We start from the raw sequence: 12,448 nt of genomic DNA, 5'->3' as shown, positions 1-12,448 counted from the left end.
TATATATATATATATATATATATATATATATACATACATATATAAATATCCACATATAGATATATACATTTGCAGAAATCCATACATCTATATATCGTTAGATATATATATATATATATATATATATATATATATATATATATATATATGCATACATACACACACACATATATATATATATATATATATATATATATATATATATGTGTGTGTGTGTGTGTGTGTGTGTATATATACACAGATATATATCTATGATATGATACAGCACATAAGAATGACATATATGACCACAGGCACCGCCAAGGGGATGAGGGGGCTCAATCAACATATGTGTTACACGTACTGATATCCCCCTTAGCCAAACAGGTGAAACATACAAACAAACACACAAACAAAGTAAACAAATCACTGCTTCCCAAACATCAGGCAGGATACAACCAGTGGGGGAAAAGACAAGAATGTCCCTAGCGGGACAACCCAAAAATTCTAGGGTATTCGGATTTCCGCCATTACAGAGATGCATCAAGGCAGGGCACGTATGCACACAGACTACAAGGCTGGGAAAGCCTGATGATCCATGGGTCGAGACAACATACATAATGGGTCCCGAGAAGTGGAGAGTGGGCAGTGTGTAGTGGTGTGGTTAGACCCGACCTGCACCCAGATAAAGGATGATTGCTGCGGAGGAGGAGCGGGTGGGGAACTATGGGTTTGAAATTATGGGTCGAGGCGTGCAGGTGTTGGATGGAATGGTTCTAATCAGACAGCCTTGTGGATGTAAGCAATAGTGTGAATTGGGCAGAGTAGTTGCCTAACGAGCAGCCATTCCCGGTACGAGTCCCACTGCAGCACAGTCTGTTTTAGATGGCAAAGCACGTCATAACCAATTTTGTTGTTGCAAAATCCACCAAATAATACATGGATGCAGCTCCCTACTGTATCCATTCTAATTGGCATCACAACTTTTTATTGTTGTCCTCACCCCCACCCAGGGGTGTGAGAGTCCAAATCTACCTCCAAATTCAGTGTATATGCACAGCTGTTGCTGTAGAAGAAATGGCCAGCTGTGGACCTTCCTTTCAGCCTTCCTGCACATCCCTGGCAATTTCCCCTACTGTCTTTCCCTCTTTGTGCCCCTTTAACACCACTTACCTATCAACCCCTTTTTCTTTTCTTTTAAAGTTTAAAGTTACAATTAGTTGACACCCTCTTCCCCAACTGTATTGGCAGAATCTGAAACTCCCTACCCACATCTATTACCTCAACTGACTCAAAGGACACATTTAAAAAACACTTGAAGGAACACCTCAAGCACACTTAGCTCTACACATGTACACCACCTGGTTAAATCCCCCCCTTACACTCTATACCCCTACATCAACTACTGAAACTAACACCTCTTTTCCTGCCTCACATACATATCCCAACATCCTTTAAACCTGCCCTATTGCTCCCCTACCAATTATTCCCACAACCTAATATACAGTTACAATGTCTCCCCCTCTACCTACCTACCTACTCCCTCACTGTTCTCTTCTACTCTACCACACAGGTATGGAATAACTAAATTTTAACCTGAATACTTGAGTGTATCCTATCCAGAACTGTTAAACTGGAATCTAACTTCACCTTAAACTGACCTTTGTCAACCATCATACCTGCCATGTAAATGTGAACTAAGCATGAATAATACCTACATGTTAACCTAAACTAAGCATGAATAATATGTTACTTAGCTTTGTTAAGTCTGTTACTTTCTATGAATGTGAACACCTCTGTATTACTTTTAATGATTAGTTGAGTTTTACTGTGGAGCTTTTCTCCCTGGGCCTCTACTGAAAATGGTCAAGCTTCCAGTCGGATTTTCCTGGTCAACAAATGTAAAATAAATAAATAAAGTAGCACTGGGGTAAGCCGGAGTAAGCACCTTTAAGCAGCAGTAAGCGGGTTTAAGCCTGTTTACGTGGCGGTAAACAATGCCTACACTGGTTAAGCAATGTAGAAGTTAACTCAGTGTAAAAAGCCGTAACCGGAGGTTAGCATTGCTTACCCTCATGCAAACCAGCGCAAACCTGCTTACAATTGCTCAAAAGTGCCTTAGTCACTCTGTAGCCAACAGCTCTCATCCTGCCCAGCAACACAATAATCTGCACTCCCAAGTTGCAACCCCCGGATCCTGCACACTATAGTCAAAGTGAGTTACCACTAAGCCATGGCAGATACACATACAGCTGCTGTCACAAACATATCATCCAGCACAGTCATTCAACAGTATAGGAAATGTATGTAATTATGTAGAATAATATGAGCAGCCATTTGTACATTGCTCAAATACAGTATTTCGATCAGTCTATGTGTATCATAAAATGGTGCCTGTCCAATCATACTGTGAGAACAGTAGTCTTGCATAATACATAAGAGAATAATAAAAAATGGTGCACGTTGAGGGGGCGTGTGGGCATGCTGCATGCAAGAAAGTCAAACCTGGGACATCGGTTCCGTGGAACTGGGAGATGAGGCTGGCCAGGTGTATGAGCAAACCTCTGCTTCTCAAACCCCTGGCAGGATGCTACCAGTGTGAGAAAGAGTGTAGACCAGCTAAGTCTAATCTTGACACAAAAACAGGTCTGTCCCTGGCGGGACGAACCAAAAATTGTGAGTCGCATCGATGTTTACACCTGTATCGGAAGACAAACAAGGCAAGGCTCGTACGTATGTGGACTAAATGGATGAAGAGCCTGAAGAAGCTTGGTTCGAGACAGTATACTGGATGAGTACCGAGACGTGAAGAGAAAGCAATGTGTGGAGGTGTGGTATGGCTGGGCTAGAAACTGAAGAATGGATGGTTGCTATGTACGTGGAGCTCGAGGGGTGGGGGAAGGAACCATGGGTATGACATTATGGAAGAAATATGCAAATTAAGCAGCAGAGCAATAGTGCAGTGGGCAGATCATCCGCCTAATGAGCAGGCATTCCCGGTTCGAGTCCCACTGTAGCTCAGTCTATTTTACATGGCAAAGCACATTATAACCAATAGTTTTGTTGCAAAACCCACTAAATTACACACATATATATATATATATATATATATATATATATATATATATAAACTGGAGTACCGCAAGAAATGCACATGTGAAGTATCAGTGTCAGACTGAATAAGGCACTAGTAAGCAGGTTTAAGCACAAATGAGCAATAGCAAGCATATATAAGAAGTAGTAAGCGGGCTTAAGCCCGTTTACTGACGCTAACACCCTGTAAGCAAATGTAACGGCAGGTTAGCAGTGCTTACCTCCGCGCAAACCTAACAACTGACTAAACGTGCCTTAACCACTCTGTATCCAACGGCCCATGTTCTGCCCAGCAACAACATAAACAGCCTCTGCTAGGCTCGAACACAGAACCCTACACACCATAGGCAAAGTGATTTACCACTAAGCCATGTCAGATATACATAACCCTGATGTATTCAAAACATATCAACCAGCCCAGTCATTCAACAGTACAGAGAATGTATTCCAACATGTAAATGTATTTGTGTTTGTAAATATAGTAATATCTAAACAGATACAACATATCAATAGGTGTAGATATATATATATATATATATATATATATATATATATATATTCATAGAAATATATACATATATATATATATATATACATATCCATAGAAATATATACATATATATATATATATATGTGTATATATATATATATATATATATATATATATATATATATATATATATATATATATATATGGCCACACATCTGTAGATAGCAGTGGTAGATTGACAAATACAAATATGTCCACATGCACCATTAATGGGGATGGGGTGCCCCAAAAAATATACGTCATGTACAAATAGGCATACCCCCCACCACAGCCAAACACATCTGCCCTGCAATACACTAAAGTGTTACAGATCACATAAGCAGGACCTGACATGACATGTGCACATGTAAACAGTACTACAACCCACCTGTATTATGTCAGGCTGGTTTTAGTAACATATCATGCAGTACAGTGTGGCTCCCATAGGAAATGTAAAATATGGAAGCTTTCAACATCCCCAGGGTACATATGTACATGTACACAGACACATATATGCAGATACAGATATACAGATAAATATAGATATATCTATCTATATATATATATATATATATATATATATATATATATATATATATAGATAGATAGATAGATATAGATATACATGTGACTACACAGACATACACAGAGATATGTACAGTAAGATACATATGTAGAAGGTGCACACAATATGGAACAGCCACTATGCCTACAGTTAACACCTTAACAACTGGACACTGTATGGGCCACCCATACAAATGACAATCGTTGCCTGCAACATATGCCCACAGAGAGGTCATAAGATAACACACCACACACAGGTTTGCAAAAATGGATAACCTTTATTTGTGTACTATTACAGTTGTATATGCCATGTATTATAGCTGTTCAGACACTGACATTCATATAAACAGAGTAATGCAACTGTGAAACAGTTATACTAATACAGTAGTCTGGAAAGGTTCACAACTATTGTTGTCCAGGCCAAGCCCTTCAAATTGTACAATAGTAAAGACAGACTGGGCCACAGGATACCAAACTATCAAGAGTATGTAATGCAGGTGTATAGTTCAGCAGCCTCTATCTATACTCTGTACAAAATCACTAGATGGTAAAGACTTCAGTTGACCAAATGGGATGTAACTGTTACATAACAAGGTATAACTGACACCATCACAAGCACACTGACAAACAGAACAGTCTGTATGGCAGGAGGCCTGCATTAACCCAATTTATTTCAGTAATGTAAATATAGGTGAAGTGTATGGCACTGTACATCCAGATGCCTTAAGGCAGTGCACCCCTGATACCGCCACATTTTGTAACAGCCTAGGTTATTTATGGTGCACCCCCCCAGACTCAATAATACAGGGCCATATACCCCTGTTACATACACTGGCCTCTGGATTGCATAAGGGCACACATGTATTGTGTAGGTGAAGCCCACACATATATGGCCTCAGCCCCACCGTATGTGTGGGGGATACAACAGCAGTGGACTGATGGCAGCAATGGCAGTGTGATATATTCACAGCCCACTATAGAACAACCCCTGACAGCATGTCATATGTGCAAAGCTTGGTATGTAGGTGGAGGACAGAGGCTGGAACACAGGCCCATATGTGGAAAACTGTTGCTATACACTAAGCAAGTCACTGGTGTTACAGGATAGTCTGCAATATACCCTTAGTCAGGAATATGAAGTTAGAAACAGAAATGAATATACTCAACACACACACTGCCAGTGAAATATCTGACACAGCACCTGTGTGGTGGACAGACAAAACATCATAGGCACACCTCTGGCCACCAAGAGGATAGGCCCACAGTTGAGAGCTATGCAGACAGACTGCATTCCAAGGTAAACTAGTATGTACACACACACCCTGTAACACCAGTACTGTACAAAGCATAACACAACTCTATTCACACTCTGTCTGTAGTTCTGGAACCTCCTACAAATATGTAGCTGTCTTGACTGTGCTGGTTCTCCTGTAAGAGGTATTGCTACCTGCTGTCTGTAACACTGATGCCCACACACAGGAAGGATGTCCATCACACAGGAAAGGTAAAGGGACCATGCCCACATGATGTGGGGATTTATAGTAGCTGGTTGCCATGACAGTGGTAATTGGAAGTACTACACAGCAAGCTGCATGCAGTTAGAAAGTGGAGGACACTGATTGGTGCAGAGGCCATCACCTGATCATGTGCATCACCTACTAAAGCCAGGCTGCAATCTATTCAAAGCAGCTCAATCCATTTACTGGAGAGAGAGGGAGAGAGAGAGAGGGAGGAAGAGATAAAAAAAAACAAAACAACAAAGCTCTTCAAACAAAAAGCTGACGTCACAGGCATTTAGCCAGCTGTCATTCAACAAGACATCATTCCCACAACAGGTATGTGTGGTATATATACATATAATAGAATGTAGTACCTGGTCCATCATAATGGGATAGATGATGTGGAATGATTTATATGTGCCATCAGGTGTTGTTGTGATGATGTTCAACTGAACAACTGCTATGGACAATAGTATCTGTCCCTGTGTTTAGTGGGCCATAGCCATTAACTGTGCAGGTCAGAACTGACAGACAAGATGTAAACCATCATAGTGTGTGTTGTGTAATGGGAAGTATGTATATGATGTGGCCAATAGCTGGTGGTGAAAATAATGCTATTATGATGGACATGTGGGAGTCATGGCCCATCACTGGTAGGATACTCAGGTGAATCTGTAATGTAGCATGCCGGAATGCCATAGGTGTGTAATAGGGTTACCTGCAATCGGCTCCTACATATACCCCCCCTAATGTCAGGCTGTGTCCATATGTGGCACCTGTCTGTGTTGTAGCAAGGCAGAACAGTGCAGCTGTGCAGGAAGGTGGTGTGAGATTGTGGAGCTGATGTCTGAATGTATCCCACATATAGGTATGCATATGTGCACATATGTCACATATATAATATTTAAAGATATATACATATATCAGCATGTATGTCCAGGAATATACATATACCCATGTGTAGACATATATATGTGCAAATATATATGAAGTCACATATATCTACGCACATATAGATAAATACCGATATGCAAATGTCAACATCTGTACAAACACACACACAAACAGATATGTATGGTAAGACATGTCCCCTATATCACTACCACAGTGATGTGTGCTATGTGCGAGGCAGCAGCACACATAGCAATGCAGACAGATATCTACAGCTTCCAGTGTGTGCACCATGGACAGGTATGTCACATGTTAGTCCCGTCCTAGCACCACAATGGCCCTGCCTGTGAAGTATGCAATGGGAATATGGGGAAGTATGGCAGGTACACACATGGAGGTGGTCAGGAGTGGTAGATATAGAGGACAGTTTAATGGAGTGGTATGTGACAGATGTGGTGGATAAACACCGTGGCTGGTATGTGTGGTCTGTGATGTGGATGCCCCATGGTCCCCAATATGGCCACAATGGGAACAAGGCTCCCACCAACTCCTACTCACAACAGCAGTCCACGTCCTGAAGGTGCCAGGTCTGGTGGCTGAGCAGGAGGCGCATGTTGGTCATGTGAATGGGTATTGTGTGCCTCAGATGGATGTAGCACATCTCTCATGTGTCTGTGGACCCTGGTATGGAACAGACCCTAGACCTGAGCTCAGGGGACAGGGTCATGTTGATGTGTGCCTGAGGGGGGTGGGCCAACATCCCCTGGGTGGTTCCATCTGATGGTATGGCTGTATCAGTACATGAGGAGGCCCCAGGTTGGCACATACATGTGATGTGGCCAGGTATCCTGGTCATATGGGTGTGGAGAGGTGGATCAGCTGGCCAATGGAACATATTAATGTTATTGTGTCACTGTTATAGTACATATGTTGGTAGTAATAGTCTACACAATCCCGGTACATGTCCAACAGCATATATAGAACCCCCCTATAACATAGACTGTCAGATGTGCAGCAATCTCAGAGCAGCCATACCACTAGCATATATGTAACCATAGTGGCCCTGACAATGGCATGCAAGTGAATAGTCTGTAACAGGCCTGCAATGCTAGTGTCCATACAGGGGACATGACTACAATCACATAGCAGAAGGGTTGGGAGGGTGGCCTAATGGTTAAGGTGTTAACCTTGCAAACACAAGGTGCAGGGTTTAAGTCTCACAAGGGACAGTTGGCTAGGCTTAAAATGGCTCGCAAGGGCAGTTAGCTTAGTACTAACCTATGGTTAATAACTATGGTTAACTATGGTACACTACACAATCTGTCCAAACAGTAGTTAAGCTGTAGCCATACCTATTGAGTTGTGTTTATAGTCTGTTGAAGCTGATATAGTGGGGGGGGAGACAGAAATGTGTATTATGAACTGTGGTAACCTTGCCATATGAGTCGCTCAGGCCTGTTCCCATCCTCATGTTTGTCAGGCACGATGGCACACATCCGGCTCCCAGCATATTCCTCAGAGGAGAACAATGTGATAATAAACCACCTGGTAATGCACTACCAGATTCTGTTTGGCAGGACAGCATAGGAACAGCAGGAGTGGACCGCCCTGTGGAACGATCTCATCCACAGGGTCAATGATGTTGGCCTGCATAACCGCAGTTATGAGCAGGTCCGGCATCATTGCAGTGACCTGCTTTGCAGTGCCTGTCGGTGTGCTGCCACAGTCCAGGAGGATCACCTTGCCACAGGGGGCCATGCCATCCATCCCCCTTGACATGTGTGAAGGAGCTCCTGGCCAGCCTCGTGGCACCTGCCCGTCCTGAACAACATCAACCACTGGACCCCTTTGTGGAGGTCGGTGTCACCCACACAACAGCTGAGGAGCGTGCAGGTAAGGACACAGGGCACATCAGTAGACCACTGTTATGTAAATATCTGCAGTGGTACATATTGATCATACATATCTGATATGTTATACAGATAATGTGTTGCTGCATTGTAGTGATAAACAGATGTCCAGATGTGGTAGTATTGTGTGAATTTAAAGTAGATGTATGGTAGTACTGCACCCAGCCTGAAGCAGTGCCACAGGTGTGGGCACTCACATTGCATCTCTCACCCACTTATGTAGGTCCCTCCGGGGTAACAGCAAGGCAGCAGCCTGAAGCTGGTGAGTATGTCTTATGTAGATACATGCCAACACACTTGTAATGGTGATGTAATATTCCATGCATACATCTAACACACCAATCCTGAATGCATGCTGTGCATGTGCATGCATTGTTGCTGTGAAATGCATGGTCTCACAGGGGCAAACATGATGGGGTACTGAAATGGTATGTCACACACCTGCATGACAACTAACATCCTGTCATTGCGGAATGTATCCATAGGGGGTTACATACTGTTGGTAGACATGGCCTACAGTAGCGACATGTTCTGGACAACACCCATATACAGTGCAACACGAGTGTACATACCTGTAGGGCAATGACAACTGCTGCTGAGATACACTATGGCATACAGCATTACACTAGTCCACATTAACATTTGGGTCTAAGCTGCAACATGTGGTGTGCAGTTTATGGGACACTGTAAGCTGACACATATGTGTAGGGCTTACCTGTAATGCATCTGCATAAATGCTGAGGGGGGTCCTCAACATGAAACACCAGTGCACTGCAGCAGGGATCCTAAGGATGGTAGGAATGGCTCTATCTGCATATAGTCAGGTCCAGGACCTGTGGCAGCCATAACCCTACCTACACTGCAATAGTGACAACACTGTGTGAACACCATGGGATGTGCACATGAGTGGACCTTGCAATCATGCAGAATAGGGGGACATGTGTAGGGTAGGCTGAACATACACTGGCAATTGTGGAAAGCCTACGCTGGTATACCCCTGCCGTGAGCAGTGACTGTTGTAGTACGCACAACAAGAGGTGTGATAAACCGTCATGATAAGGATGTGCACACACATCCCCACATGGTGTGCATGCATTGCAGTCAGCAGCTGCACACCTACCACAATCTGTAGACACTGCATGTGAATGTATAGGACATATGTTACATACCAGGTGTGTGTACAGCTAAAATCTGCAGTCCTGTGGTCCCATGCCAGATCACGGATATGTGTGTAAAAGCAATAAAGGTGTGTACACCCCCATAGCCATGGTATGCTATGATGGTTGTCAGTGTAAGCATTTCTGCAGTGGCCATACATGGTCTGTTGATGTTGATAGCTGTAAATCAGGCATCTGGGATTCACCAATGACAAAAGTCCACATATCATCCCAGGTATGTCTTGCTGAAACACATAGGGGCTGTGAGAGGTAAAGCTGGCATAACTGACACGGTACTACACATTGCTCAATGGGTTGGACACCTGTGAGTTGTGGGGCACAATACATGGCAGGGTGCAGAACAGGTGCACAGCAATAATGTGTACATGGGTGCAGAGGTATCTAGGGGAAGGGGCATCACCTAGTCACAGCACATGCATCATACCCATGTATACCGCTGCTAGCATGGTGTGAGTATAGCTGAACTGCATGCTGTTCTGTACCATATGTTCTGCATGTTGGCAGATGGGTAATTGGAGGACTGTGTGTATGATCATTGTGCATCCTCACCTGTATGTGTGTGTGCGTGCATCCTGGTGGTTAGTTTGCCTGCATGGTCATTCTGGTGAAGTGGTGGGAGGTAGATGCATGTATGATGCATGTTTGCATGTGTGTGTTTGTGTGTGTGGCCATGTATGCACATGTGGGATTGTGGGGTGTTCATATGGCTGTACCCCCCCCTTTGGGACCATGCAGTACATGGACATAGAGTGCCACATTGCACTCCAGGAATACCTGTCATGTACTCACAGGACAGCAAATAGTATAATATGGCCTGTAGCTTGGCACAGGCTTCCAGAGGGAAGGTAGACCCCAGGTACACACTTAATATTGTTATCAGCAGAGAGGTCACCTACAGCCCATGTATGCAGCTCTACAGATGCATTGGGGAAGTAATAGTCAACACCAGGGATTGTATCTGCATAGTACAGCTGACACTTGATGGACCGACGGAGCAGCATATCCGGCATGTACTGAGCATTGCATACACATGACACACCAGTGAGAGGTATTATGGCTACAACATAGTAGCCCACACATAATATAGGAGACATGCACATCATTCAGGCCATAAAGAGGGTGCATACCGAATGACAGCATTGAGGCTATGTTACTCCACTACACACAGGTCAGGCAGGTAATATAGCAACAGGCCTTGTGTTGTGGCCACTTGTGTGGGCATTTAGAGGACTGTGATGTTAATGAGTAGTAGCAATGTGTGTATGTTAACAAGTGTGATGCAGGATGGGGTAACACATGGACATATACGTGGGGCTGTCTGTAAAGGCATGGACAGGTAGGTAGTATGGAGATGTATGTGTGTGTTTGTGTGTGTGTGTGTGCTGTTAAGCAATGCTGTACAGGTTTTAAAGTGCGGTTATTGTTTTCCCCCAGAGGTGGCAAGGTGGGTCAGGGTCCCTCCTGCACCCAATCTGACGTAGGTGCCTATACAGACACCGATGATGAGGATGATGATGATGATAATGGTGAGGCACAGGTGGGGTTGTCAGGGGCTAACACTGCGCCAACATTTGACATCCCCCTTTTAGCCACCCCCCGCACACAGTTACAGTGCCTATACACACTCCAGCACCAGTGGCCATAGCAGTAGGACAGCTGGCGTTCAGTGGCAGTGCACAGGAAAGTGTGGTAACCATACCTACTGTGTCAAGTTGCAGCAGGCATAGCCGGATGTCCAGCAGGCTGCCACATAGGCAGATGTCCTAGGGTGCTCATGGTAGGGTCGCTGGACATCATGCCCCTGGCATATGCAACATAGCTGCAACCAGCAGACGCATGTTCCAAGCTGTAATGGCGGTGCAGGCACGTATTGAGCATTACACCAGACAGGACCTTAGGCTGCAGAGGGCTGCACTTCCTACTGTAGGTGACATCCTCCGTGAATTGGTGGCTGCCATCTATGCTTCTAATGAGCAAGCAGATAGATGGCATGATAAGCTGATGGCCCTCATCAGCCATGGTTTGTCCGTGCTTCGACATGGGGTAGGGATGCGGTGACACCCATGTGGACGTGGCCCAGCAACACCAACAGCTGGAACTCAGCATGGGTGTGCTAGAACACCAAGGGGCTCCCGTAGTGGCAGTAGCAGCCCCGACAGTGCGGGGTTTGTACTGTCCACACCACAACAGACCATGTGCACGTGGTCCTGGTCAGTCCTAGGAGGGATGTGGTACCAGTGGACAAATATCATCAGTAGGTGAGAGTAGCACTTCAACGCCTGTACCTGCACATGCCCGTGGAACCCCTGGCAGGCACAGTCCACGTGTCCATGGCCAGAGGCAGTGAACTGCACACCCTGCCAGGTATGGTCTGCAGCTATCCATAAACACTTGTGTAGGGCAGCCACAAGGCAGAACTGTGTGCATGCATACCCACACACTATGCAAACACACCTAGAGCACCTCATACCTACACACACAACATCACCTCAGCCAGCTCACCAGAATACACCCCTCATCCACACACATGGTGTCAAATGTATGGCCCGCCCTCAGTCTCTGGCAGACCAACACCACACCCTGTGGATATGATGATACCTGTGCCCCATCCCTGTCATCCATACCATCGATGCAGGGACAGGCTGATATGGTTCTGATGCACAGGGTGACTGTACACCAGTGTACCACAGTCCTGCAGTGTAACATGTAGTAGGGTGTATTGTGTGAGGCATAATTGGCAGGTAGTGTAGCCATCCAGCAATGATGCCTTCTAGCTGTTAGTAACACTGCTTGTTTGTGGTCTCT

The sequence above is a fragment of the Protopterus annectens genome, chromosome 11.part0 (genome assembly GCF_019279795.1).
Source record: "Protopterus annectens isolate FY-2018-M chromosome 11.part0, PAN1.0, whole genome shotgun sequence".
Lineage (NCBI taxonomy): Eukaryota > Metazoa > Chordata > Ceratodontiformes > Protopteridae > Protopterus > Protopterus annectens.
This window is presented reverse-complemented; position numbering follows the sequence as displayed.